At 42.5% G+C, this 21004-nt stretch overlaps 1 protein-coding gene and 1 pseudogene across 1 annotated transcript in view; both read right to left on the reverse strand.

Annotated features, from left to right (window-relative positions):
* LOC118006533 (ciliogenesis and planar polarity effector 1-like) overlaps positions 1 to 10031 on the reverse strand; it is a 145687-nt gene extending 135656 nt beyond the window's left edge. The window contains exons 1-2 of the mRNA XM_034999214.1: positions 9923 to 10031; positions 9033 to 9140 (exon numbers count right to left, since the gene is read on the reverse strand). The gene's annotated coding sequence lies outside the window, so the exon portion shown is untranslated. The remainder of the gene's footprint in view (positions 1 to 9032; positions 9141 to 9922) is intronic.
* A 2728-nt stretch (positions 10032 to 12759) lies between these two features.
* On the reverse strand, positions 12760 to 14248 carry LOC118006462 (annotated as a pseudogene).
* Between the last annotated feature and the right edge of the window lie 6756 nt (positions 14249 to 21004).

The following is a 21004-nucleotide window of genomic DNA, read 5'->3' on the forward strand; positions in this document are numbered from 1 at the left end:
ATAAAGTACTCATTAATTGCAAAAAAGAAAAGAGTAACTTTATAATGAAGAAGCCAGGCAGACTCCATGTAATCCAGTGATCAAAATGAAAATTATCAGAAATGGGACAACTGGAGATCATATGTCACCTAATACATAAAATGAGAAAAATGTCTCTGTCACACATGAGCTAAAGATACATAACCTGAATCTAATCACAAGGATGTATCAGGCAAACCCAAATTGAGGGACATCCTACAAAATAATTGATCTGAAATCTTCAAAAGTTTCAAGGTTATGGAAGTTGGGAAAAAGATCAAGAAACTGGTCAAGTGGAAAACCTGATAACTGAGTTGCAATGAGTAATTGTAAATTTTATCTTTTCATGATAAAGGACAATATTGGCAACTGGAAAAACTTGAATAGAAACTAAGGATGATATGGTTATAATGTATGAATGTTAATTTTCTGATTTTGATGGGTGTCTTCCACATATGTAGGTAATTTCCTTGTTTGCAGAAAATACACACTAAAATATTCAGAGGTAAGAGAACATCAGTTTGTCACTCACTCTCAAATGATTCATGAAAAATAGTTCCTTGTACTATATATGTAATTTTCCTATAAGTTTCTGACTGTTCCAAATTAATTTTCTTAATTTTTAAAATTGAGAAATCATGGGGCGCCTGGGTGGCTCAGTCGTTAAGCGTCTGTCTTCGGCTCAGGTCATGATCCCAGGGTCCTGGGATCAAGTTCCGCATCAGGCTCCCTGCTCCACGGGAAGCCTGCTTCTCTCCCTTTCCCACTCCCCCTGCTTGTGTTCCCTCTCTCGCTGTGTCTCTCTCTGTCAAATAAATAAATAAAATCTTAAAAAAAAAAAAAATTGAGAAATCATATGTAATTTGGCCATTGGTTTATATTCAATCATAGCCTTATTCTTTCCTTTTTAAAAAATTCTATATTCCTAATTCTAGTTTATGAAATCCAATAAAGTTGAATTTATTTGGTATCATTAATGTCATCTTTAAAAAGAAAGTAGCTGAATTTTTTTATAAAATAAGCTTAAAAAAAAAACTATTCAAGTATAGCAAAGAGGACCTATTAAGATGCTAGCCATCCTCATATTTTATACTGTAACATTGTTTTTCAATTGCTTAGAACCCTAATAATCTAAATGACGAGTTCCTGACACACCATTTTTATAAACTTTAAATATAAATAAAATTATAAATAAAAAGAAATCAAATAAATTATTTTTTTTTTAAGACTTTATTTATTTGAGAGAGAGAGAAAGCACATGAGACGGGGGAGGGTCAGAGGGAGAAGCAGACTCCCTGCTGAGCAGGGAGCCCGATGCGGGACTCGATCCTGGGACTCCAGGATCATGACCTGAGCCGAAGGCAGTTGCTTAACCAACTGAGCCACCCAGGCGCCCAAGAAATTCTTTAAAAAGAGCTAACCAGGGGTGCCTGGGTGGCTCAGTTGGTTAAGCGCCTAACTCTTGATTTCGGCTTAGGTCATGATCTCAGGGTCATGGGATGGAGCCCCGATTTGGGGCTCTGCACTCACCAGGGAGCCTGCTTTCGAGTCTCTTCCTCCCCCTCTCTGCTCCTCCCCCGCTTGTGCACACACACTCTCTCTAAAATAAATAAATAGGGGCGCCTGGGTGGCTCAGTCAGTTAAGCGGCTGCCTTCGGCTTGGGTCATGATCCCAGGGTCCTAGGATCGAGCCCCACGTCTGGCTCCCAGCTCAGCAGGAAGCCTGCTTCTCCCTCTCCCTCTGCCTGCCGTTCTGCCTACTTGTGCTCTCTCTCTGTCGAGTAAATAAATAAAATCTTTAATTAATTAATTAATTAATTAAATCTTTTTAAAGAAAAGCTAGCCAAATGCAAGAGGAATGATTTCATTAGAAAAGCATCATTTGCAGTTCCTAATGAAATAACAGATCTAGTCAACAGTGTCAGTGGTTGCTAAGACTATTAGGTGAAAGTAGATGGAGAACTTTATTAGATGTACTGACATGACCTACAATCTTAAAATTACTAACTATGAGAAAAAGACATTATATTCCTCCTGATATGTTGCTATGTAGATGGGAAGTACACAGAACTATCTATGAAATTTTTTTTTTTTTAAGATTTTATTTGAAAGAGAGTGTGCATGAGCAGTGGGTGGGGAGGGGTAGAAAGAGAGGGAGAAGTAGACTCCCCACTAATTCCCCTCAATCCTAGGACCCCAAGATCACGACCTGAGCCAAAGGCAGACACAAAGGCACACACAAAGGCACGACTGGAATATTCTTAAAAAGATAAAAAATTTAAAACTGAACCTTAATCTGTATCTGACTCTAAACACCAATTGACAAGAAGTAAAGAAAATAAAGGAACATATTGAATACACAAAGGAGAATAAAATCAACCAAATTCAGAATGTAAAAAATGTTATAGGATAAATGATACAGTTTCTTCAACAAACAAATGGTATTTTAAAGGGAAGGGGGAGAGGGGCACCTGGGTGGCTCAGTCAGTTAAACATCTGACTTTTTTTTTTTTTAAGATTTTATTTATTTATTTGACAGAGAAAGACACAGCGAGAGAGGGAACACAAGCAGGAGTGGGAGAGGGAGAAGCAGGCTTTCGCTGAGCAGGGAGCCCGATGCAGGGCTCAATCCCAGGACCCTGGGATCATGACCTGAGCCGAAATCAAGAGTTAGGCACTTAACCGACTAAGCCACCCAGGCGCCCCAAACGTCTGACTCTTGATTTCAGCGCTGTTCAATGATCTCAGGGTTGTGAGATAGAGCCCCAAGCTGGGATCCACACTCAGTGGGGAGCCTGCTTGAGATTCTCTCTTTCTCTCACTCTCCTTCTGCCCCTCTCCCCACTCACATGTGTTCTCTCTAAAATAAATAAATAAATAAAATCTTTTTTAAAGGGGGGCAAGGGGGAGAAACTGGATATTATTATATAGATATAGATATGCATATACATAAGGAGGGGAGTATTAAGAGACATAATAACCAAAAGCAATATGTGAAGATCTTTTTTGGACCTTAATTTAAATAAACCAGTTAGAAATAGGTATTCAGCAGCTGCCAAAAATAAGGAAGATCTCAAAAAAAAGGAAGATCTCTATGAACTGTGATTTCTAAAATATATTGTTTTTTTTGTTTTTTGGGTTTTTTTTTAAGATTTTTATTTATTTGAGAGAGAATGAGAGAGAGAGAGCATGCGCGCACGCACGTGAGAGGGGGAAGGGTCAGAGGGAGAAGCAGACTCCCCACTGAGCAGGGAGCCCGATGTGGGACTCAATCCTGGGACTCCAGGATCATGACCTGAGCCTAAGGCAGTCGCTTAACCAACTGAGCCACCCAGGTGCCCCCTAAAATATATTGTTAATGGAAAAAAGTAAAGTGCAGGGATGGTTGGGTGGCTCAGTCCTTAACCATCTCCTTTGGCTCAGGTCATGATCCCGAAGTCCTGGGATCGAGTCCCACATCTGGCTCCTTGCTCACTGACAAATAAATATTTTAATAAATAAAACAAGCTTCACTCTTTAAAAAAAAGAGAAAAGTAAAGTGAAAAAGTGCATATATACGGGTGTCTGCCTGGCGCAGTTGGTACAGCAAGCATGTATGAACTTGAGTTTGAGCCATACTTTGGGTGTGGAGTCTACTTTAAAAAAAAAGACCCTCAACTCTATGGTCAACTAATCTTCGACAAAGCAGGAAAGAATGTCCAATGGAAAAAAGACAGTCTCTTCAACAAATGGTGTTGGGAAAATTGGATAGCCACATGCAGAAGAATGAAACTGGACCATTTCCTTACACCACACACAAAAATAGACTCCAAGTGGTTGAAAGACCTCAATGTGAGACAGGAGTCCATCAAAATCCTAAAGGAGAACACAGGCAGCAACCTCTTTGACCTCAGCAGAAGCAACTTCTTCCTAGAAACATCGCCAAAGGCAAGGGAAGCAAGAGCAAAAATGAACTATTGGGACTTCATCAAGATAAAAAGCTTTTGCACAGCAAAGGAAACAGTCAACAAAACCAAAAGACAACTGACAGAATGGGAGAAGATATTTGCAAATGACATATCAGATAAAGGGCTAGTATCCAAAATCTATAAAGAACTCATCAAACTCAACACCCAAAGAACAAAGAATCCAATCAAGAAATGGGCAGAAGACATGAACAGACATTTTTCCAAAGAAGACATCCAAATGGCCAACAGACACATGAAGAAGTGCTCAATATCGCTCGGCATCAGGGAAATCCAAATCAAAACCTCAATGAGATACCACCTCCCACCAGTCAGAATGGCTAAAATTAACAAGTCAGGAAACGACAGATGTTGGCGGGGATGCGGAGAAAGGGGAACCCTCCTACACTGTTGGTGGGAATGCAAGCTGGTGCAGCCACTCTGGAAAACTGTATGGAGGTTCCTCAAAAAGTTGAAAATAGAGCTACCATATGATCCAGCAATTGCACTACTGGGTATTTACCCCAAAGATACAAAAGTAGGGATCCGAAGGGGTACGTGCACCCCGATGTTTATAGCAGCAATGTCCACAATAGCCAAACTGTGGAAAGAGCCAAGATGTCCATTGACAGATGAATGGATAAAGAAGATGTGGTATATATATACAATGGAATATTATGCAGCCATCAAAAGGAATGAGATCTTGCCATTTGCAACGACGTGGATGGAACTGGCGGGTATTATGTTGAGTGAAATAAGTCAAACAGAGAAAGACATGTATCATATGATCTCACTGATATGAGGAATTCTTAATCGCAGGAAACAAACTGAGGGTTGCTGGAGTGGGGGGTGGGGTGGGAGGGATGGGGTGACTGGGTGATAGACACTGGGGAGGATATGTGCTCTGGTAAGCACTGTGAATTTTGCAAGACTGTTGAATCTCAGATCTGTACCTCTGAAACAAATAATGCAATATATGTTAAGAAAAAAAAAAGAAGAAGAAGAAGGTAGCGGGAGGGGAAGAATGAAGCAGGGGAAATTGGAGGGGTGGACGAACCATGAGAGACGATGGACTCTGAAAAACAAACTGAGGGTTCTAGAGGGGAGGGGGGTGGGAAGATGGGTTAGCCTGGTGGTGGGTATTGAGGAGGGCACATTCTGCATGGAGCACTGGGTGTTATGCACAAACAACGAATCATGGAACACTTCATCTAGAACTAATGATGTAACGTATGGGGATTAACATAAGAATTTAAAAAAAAAAGTATACCTAGTATGCTACTTTGTATGTAAGGAGATGAAAATAACATATGCATCATTTAATTTTGCAGAAAGAAACAGGAAAATAAAACAAATGAACAAAATAGGTTAACTACCATGGTGTGGGGATGGCAAAGTGGAAAAGCAAGGGAGAGAGGGATACTTAATACAACTTTCTATATAGTTTTGACTTTTAGAATTACATTAATAAACAAGAATGGGGGGGACATAAAACCTAATACAAAGAGAAGCAAATCCGACTATATTTCAAATGAGTAAAATAACCACAATGAAAAGAAAAAGGATTAATTCAAGTAACTTTTAAATACAGTATTTTGACTCAAACTGAAGATAAAAAGAACTAGAAACAAATCTCAAATTCTTCTTAGTAGGTCTGTTTTTCCTAGGGGTAGGAGTATAGAAATTATGAAGCTATTTTTTGTGTATGGTGGGACTGAGGAAATGCATATATATATCTGTTGATGGGAGCCAGTACTTTCACTGTAGAAGAAATGGAAAACAATTAAAGAATGGGGAAAGGTAAAGAAGAGCCCTAAGGGGCTGGATAAGAACTAGAGATAATTGGGCGCCTGGGTGGCTCAGTTGGTTAAGCGACTGCGTTCGGCTCAGGTCATGATCCTGGTGTCCCTGGATCGAGTCCCGCATCCCGCTCCCCGGCAGGGAGTCTGCTTTGCCCTCTGACCCTATCCCCTCTCATGTGTTCTCCCTCATTCTCTCTCTCTCAAATAAATAAATAAAATCTTAAAAAAAAAAAAAAAAAAAGAACTAGAGATAATCAGTATAAAAACTCATGATTTCTAGCTCTGTCTTCTAAAAGGGCTTATACAGGGGTGCCTGGGTGGCTCAGTCGTTAAGCATCTGCCTTCCGCTCACGTCATGACCCCGGGGTCCTGGAATCCAGCCCCGCATCAGGCTCCCTGCGCAGCAGGAAGCCTGCTTCTCCCTCTCCCACTCCCCCTGCTTGTATTCCCTCTCTTGCAGTCTCTATCTCTGTCAAATAAATAAATAAAATCTTTTAAAAAATAAAAATAAAAAAAATAAAAGGGCCTATAGAAGCAGTGACACTCTAGTAGCAATGAGCAAACCTAGCACCCAGATTTTGGGTTCTTTTCTTTCTTTTTTTTTTTTTAAGATTCTACCCACTCATTTGAGAGAGAGAAAGCACAAGCGGGGTAGGGGCAGAGGGAAAGGGAGAAATAGATTCCCTGCTGAACACAGAGCAGGACGTGGGGCTTGATCCCAGGACCCCAAGATCATGACCTGAGCCGAAGTCAGATGCTTAAGCAACTGAGCCACCCAGGCACCCCCAGATTTTGGTTTCTAGGTACCATTCCTCAGTAAGAGAAACCAGGGCTCCTTGAAAAAACAGCTGATTTCAGGGCAGAGATAGTGAAGGAAACAGATGGCCCTGGAACATCTTGTTCCAAAGTAAAGAAGCAAACATATAATGGGGGCATGTCAAAAAGAAACAGGACCAAGGGGTACCTGGGTGGCTCAGTCGGTTAAGCATCCGACTCTTGGTTTCAGCTTAGGTCATAGTCTCAGGGTTATGGGATCAAGCCACACCTAGGGCTCCATGCTGTGAGGACAGAGTCTGCTTGGGATTCTTTCCCCCCCCACTCCCCCCCCTTTATCCCCACCTTGCGAGCACATATGCGCGCGCGCGCTCTCTCTCTCAAATAAATAAATAAATAAAATCTTCAAAGAAAGAAAAAGGACCAAGATAGATGGGCCAAATCCCACAGGTCAAATTTGAGACACTCTTAGCATCAAAATAAAGAAGATGAGCAACAGGTTACAATCTATTAAATAAAGAATAAATGAGGCCACACTGGTTTGAGGATCGATGTGGAAAATCATTTTACAACTATCATAGTAAAAACTGATCCAGGAAAAGATGTGGATAGATGTGGAAAATCACCATTTTGATTCAGGAACCATCAACAGATGCTAAACGAGGCAGAGGGAGAGGGAGGATTCTGATAAGGCACAGGATATTTACATAATCTGGAGGTATTTCCCCACAACTGCAGCTGACCCTTGCACAACACAGGTTTGAACTATGAGGATCCACTTATACACAGATTTTTTTTCAATAAATATGGTATAGTACTGTAAGTGTATTTTCTCTTATGATTTTATGAATGCCATTTTCTTTTTTCTAGCTTACTATATTGCCATTTTCTTTTTTCTAGCTTACTATAATACAGCATATAATATATACAACATACAAAATATGTGTTAAATATTTGTGTTAACAGTAAGGCATGGCCAACTGTAGGCTATTAGTAGTTCAGTTTTTCCGGAGTCAGATTTTCAACTGCAAGGGATTGGGGGTTTGCACCCCTAACCCCCACGTGCTTTAAAGGTCAACTGTACTTAATTTGCAAAAAAGGAAAAAATAACGGTGAACAGGAAAAAAAAATGGTAGTGGAGAAAATGGATTAACAACTTATATGAGGGAGACATCATGCTCCTCTGATTGTGATAATTTGAAAAAGACATAACATTATTTATATAGTATTCCAACCAAAAAATTCAAACCTAACTCTATTCATGAGGAAACCAATTCATATTGAAGACTTTGATATAAATGGGCTATTAGTCCTTAAAAAAAATCAATATCCTGGGTGCCTGGGTGGCTCAGTTGGTTAAGCGACTGCCTTCGGCTCAGGTCATGATCCTGGAGTCCCGGGATCGAGTCCCGCATCGGGCTCCCTGCTTGGCAGGGAGCCTGCTTCTCCCTCTGGCCCTCCCCCCTCTCATGTGCTCTCTCTCTCTCATTCTCTCTGTCTCAAATAAATAAATAAAATCTTAAAAAAAAAAAAATCAATATCCTGAGAAACAAAGGCTCAAGAACTAGTCGAAGCTAAAGAAGATTAACAATATAAGACAACTAAACGAAATGAAATATCCTGGACTGTATCTTGTACTAGAAAAGACAATTCGTTGTAAAGGATATTATTGTGACACTTGACATAACCGGAAATACAAACTATAGCACAGATAAAAGTAACATATCAATGTTAAACTTCATGAATTTGATAAATGTACTTGTTTACATAAAAGAGTATCATTGCTCTTAGGAAATACATATTGTACTACTTGAATAGCAAGGCAGAAAGAGGGATGATGTATGCAATCGACTCTCAAATAGTTCAGAAAAAAACGTGTGTGTGACATGTATAAAGAGAAGGAAAAAGCATGGGCAAAACGTAAACAAGTAGGCAAACTGGGTAACAGTATAGGAGTTCTTTAGTGTTATTTTTGCAATTTTTCCATAAACCTGAATTTCAAATTCAAAAAAGATGAAAATTGAATATGACAGGGTATTAGATGACATTGAGGAATTAATGTTATATTTGGTGGTATGTGGTAATTCTATAATGGGTTTGGGTTTGGTTTTTTTTTTTTTTTTTTTTAAGGGTTCTTACCTCTCCTAGATATGAGAGATACAGTATATACTTAGGTATTTATGCCAGGAATTTGCTTTAAAATACTTCAGAAGGGGGCGCCTTGGTGGCTCAATCGGTTAAGCATCTGCCTTCGGCTGAGGTCATGATCCCTGGGTCCTGGGATGGAGCCCCACATCTGGCTCCCTGCCCAGCTGGGAGTCTGCTTCTCTCGCTCCCTCTGCCTCTGCACCTAACCCCGCTCTTGCTCTCTCTCTCTCTCAAATAAATAAAATAAATAAAAGCTTTTAAAATAATAAAAAAATATTTCAGAAGTATGGTCAACTAAAATGTAAAGGATAAAAAGATGGCTCAAGGTGTAAAGATAGAGTCCTACAGGATTTGATGATGGTCTTTCATCTTTTAGAACTCCGAAAAGATGTTCTCACCTCCTGTTTTATGGCAAAGATTATTTCTGCCTCACAGAGAACTGGCAGTCAAAACACTGTAAACATCACGAAACGAGTAAAATTAGTAACAAAACATAGTAAACATCACGAAACGAGTAAAATTAGTTAATGGTAGAAAGAAATTTAAAAAAACAATAAACTCAATCACACAAAATATGTGAGGAGGAAAAATGTTAAGTCTACCCCAAAAAAGTACCTTTATTCAAAACTTATTGGCGAACGCAATTTCCAGAGAATAATTCAAGTTCTTCTGGTTTTTTTCCACCACAGACGAGCCTAAGAAATCGCATCTATTCCTCAGTGCTCAATTTACACTAAAGAACGTCGAACAGAAGCTTCCCCACGACCACCTCGCACAAATCACCGGCTCATCCCCAGGGACCCCTCCGGGGTCTTCTACCCGACCCTGCGGCGTAGGCTTGGGAGGGAGGGCGGCCCTCCGCCCCGTGGGGTGCTCACCGCGGCGCCCCCCTGGACCGCCAGGGGCCGGAGGACCAGGGTCCGGCCGAGGGCTGGCGCGCACCGGAGGTCGTCCCACGCCGGCGGGAGGGCGACCCGGCCCCCGGAGCTCCCGCGCCTCCGTCAGCCCGAGGATGCGGCGGCGGGAGGGCGACGCGGGGAGGCTGGGGAGGGCCGAGCGCGAGGGAAGGACGAGGGCCCGGGGTGCGGCGGCAGAAGGCGGGGAGTGAGGGGTGGGGGAGGTCGCGGACGCGCACGACGCGAGGGTGGAAGTAGCGACCGAGGAGCCCGCGAACGCGGGCCCCGCGGTGCGGGGAGGGGCGGCGGCCGGGAGCGGCGGGAATCTGCGGGCAGTTACCTGGGCCGGGGCCCCGCCCGTCCGAGGCGGGGAAGGCGCGGCGAGGCGGAGGGCGAAACCCGAAGCGTGGCGAGGAGGCCGAAGGGCGCCCACCAAGGGCCCAGCCGTCCGCCCAGACCAGACGCGAGCCGGCGCCGTGGCGACGGCGAAGGGCGGGGAAGAAGACGCTGGCACCGCCAAGGCGCCTGCTCGCCGCGGGCCGGGAGCGCGGGCGGGAAGCTCGTGATGCTCCTCCCTCCTTCCTCCTCTTCCCGCTGCCGCTCCGTGTTCCCGCCCCTCGTTTTCCAAGCCGCCCGGAGCTCTCGGCTGCAGGCTTCCGCCTCCCGCTACCGGGCTCCCGCGCGGGCTCCCACTGCCCGCCCCCCGCCCCCCGCCCCGGTCTCCTCAGCTTCGGCCGGGGGTTCATCCCTTCGGCGCGCTTCAGACGCCGGCCTCTTGAGTGCCCAGGAGCTGCGCGGCGCTTTTCCGGGAACTGTTTACTAGCCGACTAATGTGTAACTCCCGGGATGTCACCTCCCTTGTGGAGACCTCCCAGGACCCGTAAATAAAAGGGTCACACAAGGCACTCCACGGATCAGATGTGCAACCTACAGCGCTAAGGAAAGCGTGTCTGTACTCGCCATCCTAGTGACTTGTTAGTTTACGATAGTTTGGGCTTCCTTTGCCCCAGCCCTAGTCCAGCGTACTGATTGGGGACAGGGGTCACCAACAACCAGCTCTAGAGTTCTGTCTAGCCTGAAAAAGCATTTTTTCCTGTAACTTAAATTTTAATGCCTTAGGCAGTGGCATGCTTTGTTTCCCTCCTCACCCTTCTCTTACACGTTGATGTCATGGGCCTGGTTTGGGAGATTTTGTTTTGTATTCTACAATGTTTCCTTATTGAGCATTTGCTTCATTCTCCATTTACACTATAATAACATTACCGAAGTTCTCATACATAAACATTTGTGTACAATCTGGTTTTATTCTTTAATATCAGAAACAATGAGTCAATATATATGTTAAAGTTTTTGACTTAGTGTTTCTCAATTCTGGCTGCATATTAGAATTACTTGGAGAGGGGCGCCTGGGTGGCTCAGTTGGTTAAGCGACTGCCTTCGGCTCAGGTCATGGTCCTGGAGTCCTGGGATTGAGTCCCACATCGGGCTCCCGGCTCAGCAGGGGGTCTGCTTCTCTCTCTGACCCTCTCCCCTCTCGTGCTGTTTCTCTCTCTCTCTCTCTCTCTCTCTCAAATAAATAAATAAATAAAATCTTAAAAAAAAAAAAAAAGAATTACTTGGAGAGCTTTTAAAAAAATGTTGGCACTTGGGGTCCACTACTGAAGATTCTGATTTGATTGATCCGGGATAGAACCCACGTTTGTCTTGCGTTTAGAAGTTCCCCAGGTCTGGCAGTGCCTAGGTGGCTCAGTCCTTTGAGTGTAGACTCTTGATTTGGCTCAGGTCATGATCTCAGCGTAGTGAGATGAGTCTCGGGTCAGGCTGGCTGTGGGCGTGGAGCCTGCTTGAGCTTTTCTCCCTCTCTCGCTGCCTCTCCCCCTGCTTGTGCTCTCTTTCTCGCTCTCAAATAAATAAAATCTCTAGAAGTTCCCCTGTCTTTACTGGAATTAAAATGTAAAAAAGGGCGCCTGGGTGGCTCAGTTGGTTAAGCGACTGCCTTCGGCTCGGGTCATGATCCTGGAGTCCCTGGATCGAGTCCCGCATCGGGCTCCCTGCTCGGCGGGGAGTCTGCTTCTCCCTCTGACCCTCCTCCCTCTCATGCTCTCTGTCTCTCATTCTCTCTGTCTCAAATAAATAAATAAAATCTTAAAAAAAAAAAATGTAAAAAATAAAAATCACACTTAAAAAATAAAATAATATTTCCCCAGGTGATTCAAATGTGAAGTCAAGATAGAGCCTGATATGTATATTACAAAATCGACATTCTTAATCATAATACTAATTCACAGCCCTCCAGCATCATGAACATTGCATATTGGCCTCATTTGAATCTTTGTCAAATAGGTGATAATGGTAACTCATTATCTTAATATGCATTTTTGATTTCTAGTGAGATTGAACATTTTTCAAATATTTACTCTCCATTTGTAGTTTTCCTTTTATGAATTGTCTCTTTATATTTCCTGACCATTTGTTCAATTGCATTGTTCAAGTTTTTATTATTGTAAATAATTACTTATGAGAATTAAGTAATTATTCTGCCAAATAGAGCAAATTTGGCACCCAAGAATCAAGTAATTTTACTTGGAGACTTGAAACTGAAAATGAAAACTTTGTTAGGTGGTATCTATCTTCCTTTTTTTTTTTTTCCCTCATTAAACTTTTGTTTTAGGGGCACCTGGGTGGCTCAGTCATTAAGTGTCTGCCTTCAGCTCAGGTCATGATCCCAGGGTCCTGGGATCAAGCCACACAACGGGCTTCTTGCTTGGCGGGAAGCCTGCTTCTCCCTCTCCCACTCCCCCTGCTTGTGTTCCCTTTCTCACTGTGTCTCTCTCTCTCTGTCAAATAAATAAATAAAATCTTTAAAAATAAATAAATAAATAAATAAATAAATAAATAAACTTTTGTTTTAATGGGTCTCAAAATTCTGTGACAGATTTTTGGTCAAGTTGTTTCCATTAAAAAGTACTGATTTTAAAAACGAATAACTTAAAACTAATAACTTAAATACACACACAAAAAAATCAAGTGGTCCACAAAACATTCTCCTTTCCTTCTGAGGGTTTTACAAATGCACTGTTATCATTAACCAGTCTTTTACATGAAACCTAAATGGCCAATTGACACAAACCGTTCTGAGACCATTCTTCCACCACTCATTAAGACTGGGGTGGCAGGTATTGAGGATAATATTCATTTAGCTTTCTGAGCTTTCTGGGCAGACTTGGTAACCTTACCAGCTCCAGCTGCCTTCTTGTCCACTGCTTTGATGACACCCACATTAACTGTCTGTCTCATGTCATGAACAGCAAAATGACCCAGAGAAGGATAGTCAGAGAAGCTGTTAACATACATAGGCTTGCCCGGAAACATATCAACAATGGCAGCATCACCAGATTTCAAGAACTTGGGACCATCTTCCAGCTTTTTTCCAGAACGACGATCTATCTTCTCCTTCACCTCAGCAAACTTGCAAGCAATGTGAGCTGGGTCACAGTCCAGCACAGGTGCATATCCAGCACTGATTTGACCTGGCTGGTTCAGGATAATCCTCTGAGCCATGAAGCCAGCTGCTTCCATGGGTGGGTCATTTTTGCTGTCACCAGCCACGTTGCCACAATGAACATGTTTTACAGATACATTCTTGACATTGAAGCCCAGTTATCCCCAGGAAGAGCCTCACTTAAATCTTCGTGGTTCATTTCAACAGACTTTACTTCAGTCGTAACATTGACTGGAGCAAAGACGACCGCCATGCCAGGTTTAAGAACACCAGTCTCCACTTGGCCCACAGGGACAGTACCAATACCACCAATTTTGTAGACATCCTGGAGAGGCAGATGCAAGGGCTTCTCAGTTGGACAAGTAGGTGACAAAATGCAATTGCAATCCAGAGCTTCAAGCAGTGTGGTTCCACTGGCATTCCCATCTTTACGGGTGATTTTCCGTCCCTTGAACCAAGGCATGTTAGCACCTGGTTCCAGCATGTTGTCACCATTCCAACCGGAAATTGGCACAAATGCTGTTGTGTTGGGGTCGAAGCCAAGTTTCTTTTTTTTTTTTTTTTTAAAGATTTTATTTATTTATTTGAGAGAGAGAATGAGAGAGAGCACATGAGAGGGAGGAGGGTCAGAGGGAGAAGCAGACTCCCTGCCGAGCAGGGAGCCCGATGCGGGACTCGATCCTGGGACTCCAGGATCATGACCTGAGCTGAAGGCAGTCACTTAACCAACTGAGCCACCCAGGCGCCCCGAAGCCAAGTTTCTTAATATAGGTGCTGACTTCCTTAATGATTTCCTTGTATCTCTTCTGGCTGTAGGGTGGCTCAGTGGAATCCATTTTGTTAACACCAACAATTCGTTTTTTACACCCAGTGTGTAAGCCAGAAGGGCATGCCCGTTCTTAGAGATACCTGCTTCAAATGCATCAACACAAGCAGCCACAATCAGGACAGCACAGTCAGCTTGAGATATGCCTGTAATCATGTTTTTGAGAAAGTCTCTGTGTTCTGGGGCATCAGGACATAGTACTTGCTGGCCTCAAATTTCCACAGGGAGATATCAAGGGTGATACCACGTTCACAGTCAGCTTTCAGTTTAGCCAAGACCCAGGCATACTTGAAGGAGGCCTTTCCCATCTCAGCAGCCTCCATCTCAGATTTTTCGATAGTTCTTTTGTCGATCCCACCACATTGGCAGATCAGATGCTGGTAGTGGTAGACTTGCCCGACTCTACATGTCCAATGGCGATGATGTTGATGTGAGTCTTTTCCTTTCCCATTTTGGTTTAGGTTTAGCAGTAGTTGTATGACACCTGTGTTCTGGCAACAAACCTGTTGTGAAAAAACTAGGTGGTATCTATCTTTTTTTTTTTTTTTAGGATTTTATTTATGTATTTGACAGAGAGAGAGAGCACAAGCAAGGGGAGGGGCAGGCAGAGGGAGAAGGAGAAGCAGGCTCCACGCTGAGCAGAGAGCCTGACGTGGGGCTCCATAGCAGCACCCTGGGATCATGACCTGAACCAAAGGCAGATGCTTAACTGACTGAGCCACCCAGGCGCCCCGATATCTATCTTCCATATAAAGAAGTGAATGTCACTGATTCAATGAATGGGTAGTAATGATAGCTTTGTACTGTGTCAACTTGGCTATGATGAATCCCTTTCCCAAAATATTATTTAAAAGTATCATTTCTGCTATGGTAGCAAAAGGCTACAGATGTCTCAGATCCTACACTGTCACACTGCACCAACCTGAAAAAAAAGATCTATTTCTTCAACCTGTGCTTCACTCTGATTGGAACAATTTAAGTCACATATCCACTTTGAGTCAATCCCTTGTCCTAAAAAAGAAAAAAAAAAGCATTGATTGGTTTAGGCTTTAGTTAAGTGTCATTTATAGGCTAATCACTGTGACAAGGTAAGTTACAAGATTGCAGTAGCAATAGCTAATCATGGATTTTCCCTGTCACCTGAAATGTGGCCATTTTATATTTTAAGTATGCTTCCCATTGCTCGTCATTTGGAGGGTCAATTTATCAAGTACTTGGGCAGACAATGAAGAAGTATCCAGAAGTCATTTTGACCATCTTCCAGTTCAACAGGAACTATTAAACTGAATTATGCAATCCGTTAGAGTTGCTAGAGTTGTCAGAGACAAAAGACTATTTCTCATGGCAAGCACTATGGATCCATATGTCATCTCAGTAATAGGGACTCATCCTCTGATTTCTCTTCTGAGGCTATAGTTCATTTTTTTTTTAAAGTTTTTTATTTATTAATTTGACAGAGAGGGAGAGACAGCCAGAGAGGGAACACAAGCAGGGGGAGTGAGAGAGGGAGAAGCAGGCTCCTCAGTGAGCAAGGAGCCTGATGCGGGACTCAATCCCAGGACCCTGGGCTCATGACCTGAGCTGAAGGCAGACGCTTAACAACTGAGCCACCCAGGTGTCCCTGAGGCTACACTTCAGAAAGAGACCCACAACAACTGTGTAACCTGACAGATGAACTGTGCTGGGATGCTTTGATAGTTTACCAAGCTGCTGTTCGTTCTTTATCTTTAGATGAGTGTAACAGTACTGTTGTAACATGCATCCTTTTAATTTCAAGTCCTGGGGTACCTGGGTGGCTCAGTCAGTTAAGTGTCTGCCTTTGGCTCAGGTCATGATCCCAGCGTCCTGGGATCAGTGTCCCCCATGCCCGCCCACCCCACCCCCCGGATGGGGGTTCCGTGCTCAGCAGGGAGCCTGCTTCTCCCTCTCCCTCCGCCTGTCTGCCTACTTGTGATCTCTCTCTCTCTGTCAAATAAATAAATAAATAAATCTTTATTTCAAGTCCTAAATTCTCCTCCTGTTTAAAGAGAAATTGGAGTTGTTATTTTTACTTTCGGAAAAGCCATCCAAAGGAAAAAGACAACCCATGTAGAGGAAAAAAAGTAGGTCAAAAAGTAAGACTGGCCCAAATTCCTCCGCTATCAAGATAGGACATAGGAAAGAATATATATGCTTTTAGGTTCTATATCTCGACTGGGTGGTAACAAAGTGTGTTCACTTTGAGAAAACTTATCCTATGATTTGTGTGCTATTCTGTATGTTATTTCAATTAAAATCAGGGTTTTGTTTCGTTTTGTTGTTTTGTTTGGAGGGGGCATGCAGAGGGAGAGGTAGTGAGAGAATCCCAAGCAGGCTTCACATCTAGCACAGAGCCTGACACAGGGCCTGAAATCACAGACCAGAGATCATGACCTGAGCTGAAATCGAGAATTGGATGCTCAACTGACTGAGACACCCAGGTGCCTCAAAATCAGTTCTTAAAAAATCATATATTGGGGTGCCTGGCTGGCTCAGTCAGTAGACCATGTGACTCTTGATTTTGGAGTGATGAGTTTGAGCCCCACACTGGGTGCAGAGATTACCTAAATAAATAGATAATTAATTTAAAAAAATAAATATCCTATATTGAAAGCTACCATTTATTTTTTTTTTAAGCTACTGTTTATTTCTTTTTTAAAAAATATTTTATTTATTTATTTGAAAGAGAGAGAGGGACGCTTGGGTGGCTCAGTCAGTTAAGCATCTGCCTTCGGCTCAGGTCATGATCCCAGGGTCCTGGGATAGAGTCCCATGTCGGGCTTCCTGCTCTGCGGGAGGCCTGCTTCTCCCTCTCCCACTCCCCCTGCTTGTGTTCCCTCTCTCGCTGTGTCTCTCTCTGTCAAATAAACAAATAAAATATTTAAAAAAAATAGATAAATCTTTAAGAAAAGAAATGCCTCATCACCAACATTCTTAGTGGTCAGAAGTTATTTGTCAGGGTCTGTGAAGAGTTTGGGATTTTACTCATTGTGCAAACTAACAAACTCTTGTTACTATTTCATGAAGACTGCCAAAAACCATGAGACTCCTGGGGTTAGAGACTATTTCTCAAGGCAAAAGCAGTAACCGGAGTGTCAATACAATGTCCACAAGGTTCCCCATACTTCCCAACTCCCACGGGCAATATAGGTGGCTAGAAGGATTAAGTGGGTTGTGTTACAGGAGAGGACTGTTGAGCTGGGAGATTTCTCACGTTTATAGTCAGTGGCAAGTAGGCCAACTCATTATCTCCGCAAACACAACCCTCAAAAATGGTCTGGATGAAGAGCAGTCATGGCTATGCATTCTTGGCATGACCTGCAAGGGCATGGACAGGCAGGGTCATGACCGATTGCCTAGCCCATAAAATTGTATTGAAAAACACAGATAGCATTATCTGAGTCCAAAAATAATTCAGAAGAGTTGATCTGTCAATATAAAATCATTTTAGGAATACCTTCACCAAATTATTGAGCTGTTTTCTTTTTTATGATTGGCAGATACACATTTCTCCAATTATGAGAGACAGAGGCATACTCTATGGTAATGTAATTCTTTGAAAATAAAGCTGTAAAACAGTATGAAAATTAATACATTATTAATTTTATATTAACTATCACTCACCTAATGCCTATATAAGGAAAGGCTATCCACTTCCATATACATCTTGTACACGATATTCTACACGGTGAATACTTAACATAGTTCTCACTGTACAGTTATTAGATTTTCACTTGAAGACACACACATACACAACAGATAAATTTCTTAACTGTACAGCATGATGATTATATGCTCTTCACTAAGTGGAAATGGAGTATCATAAAGGTCTTCATCCTCATTGTCTTCATGTTGAGTAGGCTGAGGAGGAGGAAGAGGAGGGGCCGGTCTTGCACAGAGACACAGGGATGGCAGAAGCAAAGAGGTGGAGGAGGTGGAGGGGAGGCAGGCACATTCTGTGTAACTTTATTGAAATACATCATAATTTCTGTCTTCTTGCTCTTTCATTTTTCTAAAAATATTCTATGTGGTACCAATTTTTCTTCCACAATTTGCTTTAGTTTCAGTGCCCATATCATAGAAGGTCCATGTCATAAAGAAATCAAAAGCAGTCTCGAATAACCAGAACCCTTCTGCCTGATTGTCTAATGTCAGTTAGACATTTTGTCTGGCACTGCTTCTTCTGTCTTCATCATCTGCCATTTGTTTGGAAGTAATCATCTCTATCAAGGTGTTTTCTGTTAATTCCTTTGGTGGGATAGCTACTAGCTCTTGAATTTCTCCAGGATTCGTATCTTGAAAACTTTCAACGCCCACCCCCACCTTTTTTGCCATATCCAATCTCTTTCATATTTTCTTGATTTTGTCTTAAATCCTGTGAAGTCAGGCACAACATCTGGAAGTTTTCTCCAGCAGGAATTTATTGTTTCAGGCTTGATGGCTTACAACGCTTTTTCTATAACAGCAATAACATCTTCAATTGTGTGATCCTCAGACTTTCATGATGTTCTCTCTATCGGGGTTCTCTTCCATAGCATTGACAGTTCTTTCCATAGAATACCATGTGTAATAAGCCTTAGGGGTCCTTATGACCCCCTGACCTAGAGACTGAATTAGAGATGTTGTGTTTAGGGACAAGTAGACCACTTCAATGCCTTCTGCGTCGAACTCACAAAGTTCTGGGTTGCCAGGGACATTGTACAGTATCAAAAGAACTTTATTTATTTATTTAAAAGATTTTATTTTTTTTTTAAGATTTTATTTATTTATTTGACAGAGACAGAGACAGCGAGAGCAGGAACACAAGCAGGGGGAGTGGGAGAGGGAGAAGCAGGCTTCCTGCTGAGCCGGGAGCCCGATGTGGGACTCGATCCCAGGACCCTGGGATCATGACCTGAGCCGAAGGCAGTCACTTAACCAACTGAGCCACCCAGGCGCCCCTAAAAGATTTTATTTATTCATTTGAGAGAGAGAGAGACAGAGAGCACAAGCAAGGGGAGAGGCAGAGGGAGAAGCTGATGCCCCGCTGAGCCAGGAGCCCGACATGGGGCCCGATCCCAGGACCTGGAGATCATGACCTGAGCTGAAGGCAGACACTTAACCATCTGAGCCACCCAGACGCCCCTCAAAAGAACTTTAAAAGGCAGTCCCGGGGACGCCTGGGTGGCTCAGTCATTAAGCGTCTGCCTTCAGCTCAGGTCGTAATCCCAGGGTCCTGGGATCGAGTCCCACATTGGGCTCCCAGCTCGGCAGGAAGCCTGCTTCTCCCTCTCCCACTCCCCCTGCTTGTGTTCCTGCTCTCGCTATCTCTCTATCAAATAAATAAATAAAATCTTAAAAAAAAAAAAAAAAGGCAGTCCCTTATAGCAAAGTACTTCCTGACATCAGGGACGAAGCATCAATGGAACCAATCTAGGAAAAGCGTTCTTGTTTTCCAAACTTTCTTGTTGTACAATAAAATACTGGCAGTTAGTGTTTATCTTTTCCCTTCCAGGCTCAGGGATTAGCAATTTTATAGATAAGGGCAGTCTGATCATAAACCTGATTGCATTTGCACAAAACAGTGAATTTAACTTATCCTTTCCTATCTTAATCCTGGTGCTCTCTCCTCCCCCTTACTAATAAATGTCCTTTGTGGAATTTTTTCCAGAATAAAGAACTTTTGTCTGCTTTAAATGCCTTTTAGGCAGATACCCTTTCTCCTCGTTGATTTTAATATAATCTGGGAACTTTTCAGCTTCCTCTTGGTTGGCAGAAGCTGCTTCTATTATCTTTTAAGTTTTATTTTTACTTTAGCGATCTCTACACCCGTGGGGCTTGAACTCATGATCTCATGCTCTTCCAACTGAGCCAGCTAGGCACCCTTATCTTGGTATTTTTTAAGCCAAATCACTTTCTAAAATTATCAAACCATCTTTTGCCGGCATTAAATTCTCCAGCGTTAGATCCTTCGCCTTCCTTTTGCTCTAAGTTATCATTTAATGACTTCACTTTTTCTTGAATCATTTTAGTCTACAGGTATGTCTTTTTTTTTTTTAAGATTTTCATTCGAGAGTGAGCAAGCCAATGAGCAGGGGGAGGGGCGAAGGGAGAGGGAGAAGCTGACTCTCCCCTGAGCAGGGAGCCCAACGCAGGACTTCATCCCAGAATCCCGAGATTACAACCAGAGCCGAAGGCAGATGTGTAACCAACTGAGCCACCCAGGCGCCCCTAGTTATGCCTTTCTTATGGCAATCCTGCATGCACATAAAAGCTGCATCTTCAATACAAGATAAAAATGTATTTTGCAAAAAGTGCAAGGTTATCGTGCCTGCTGGTGTAGCTGCAGTGTTTGCTTTGTGACTTTTTTTTTACAATGGTCTTTACACTGGATTATCTTGAAATGGTGGGTAACCACAGTTGCAGACCTCATGCTATGATACATACCAAGCAATTCAACTTTTTCTTGTAATATGAATTTGCTTCTTGAGCATTCTTTCAGCATCACTAGTGGCACTTTGTATTGGTCCCCTAGTGTTATTCAAAGTTTATGGGATAGCACTAAATATGATAAGAAATGCAGAAGAACCATGAGAGAGCTCTTTTTACTGCATTATGCAATTTACTGGAGACACAATTGCTTGCATGATTAGCATCACTTGGCATTCTAAGCAGATACTCCCAACATTTGAGCTGCAATAGAAACAGGTGAGCTACTAAATTATTACATGTACTGCAGTTAATTTTAGGCAATTTAATACTGCATTTTTTTGTTTACATCTGGACTACAAATGGTGTCATGTACGATCTGTAAGTATGTCACTAAGTTTTGATAAATTTTAACTTTTTTTTTTAGTGATCTCTACACCCAATGTGGGACTCAAACTCACGACCCTGAGATCAAGAATCACACGGTCTTTCAACTGAGCTAGCCAGGCACCCCTCTTATTTTATGGCTTTTTAAATACTATTTTAAAGGAGTATTTTAACATTTTTGATTGTTGCTAAAAAATTAGAAATGCAATTGATTTTGTAGGTTGACCTTGCATCCTGTGATCTTGCTAAACTAACATTAGTTCTAGCAATTTTTCCTACTT

This window comes from Mirounga leonina, unplaced genomic scaffold (assembly GCF_011800145.1).
Source record: "Mirounga leonina isolate KUSES-001 unplaced genomic scaffold, KU_Mleo_1.0 Mir_97, whole genome shotgun sequence".
In the NCBI taxonomy this organism is placed as follows: Eukaryota; Metazoa; Chordata; class Mammalia; order Carnivora; family Phocidae; genus Mirounga; species Mirounga leonina.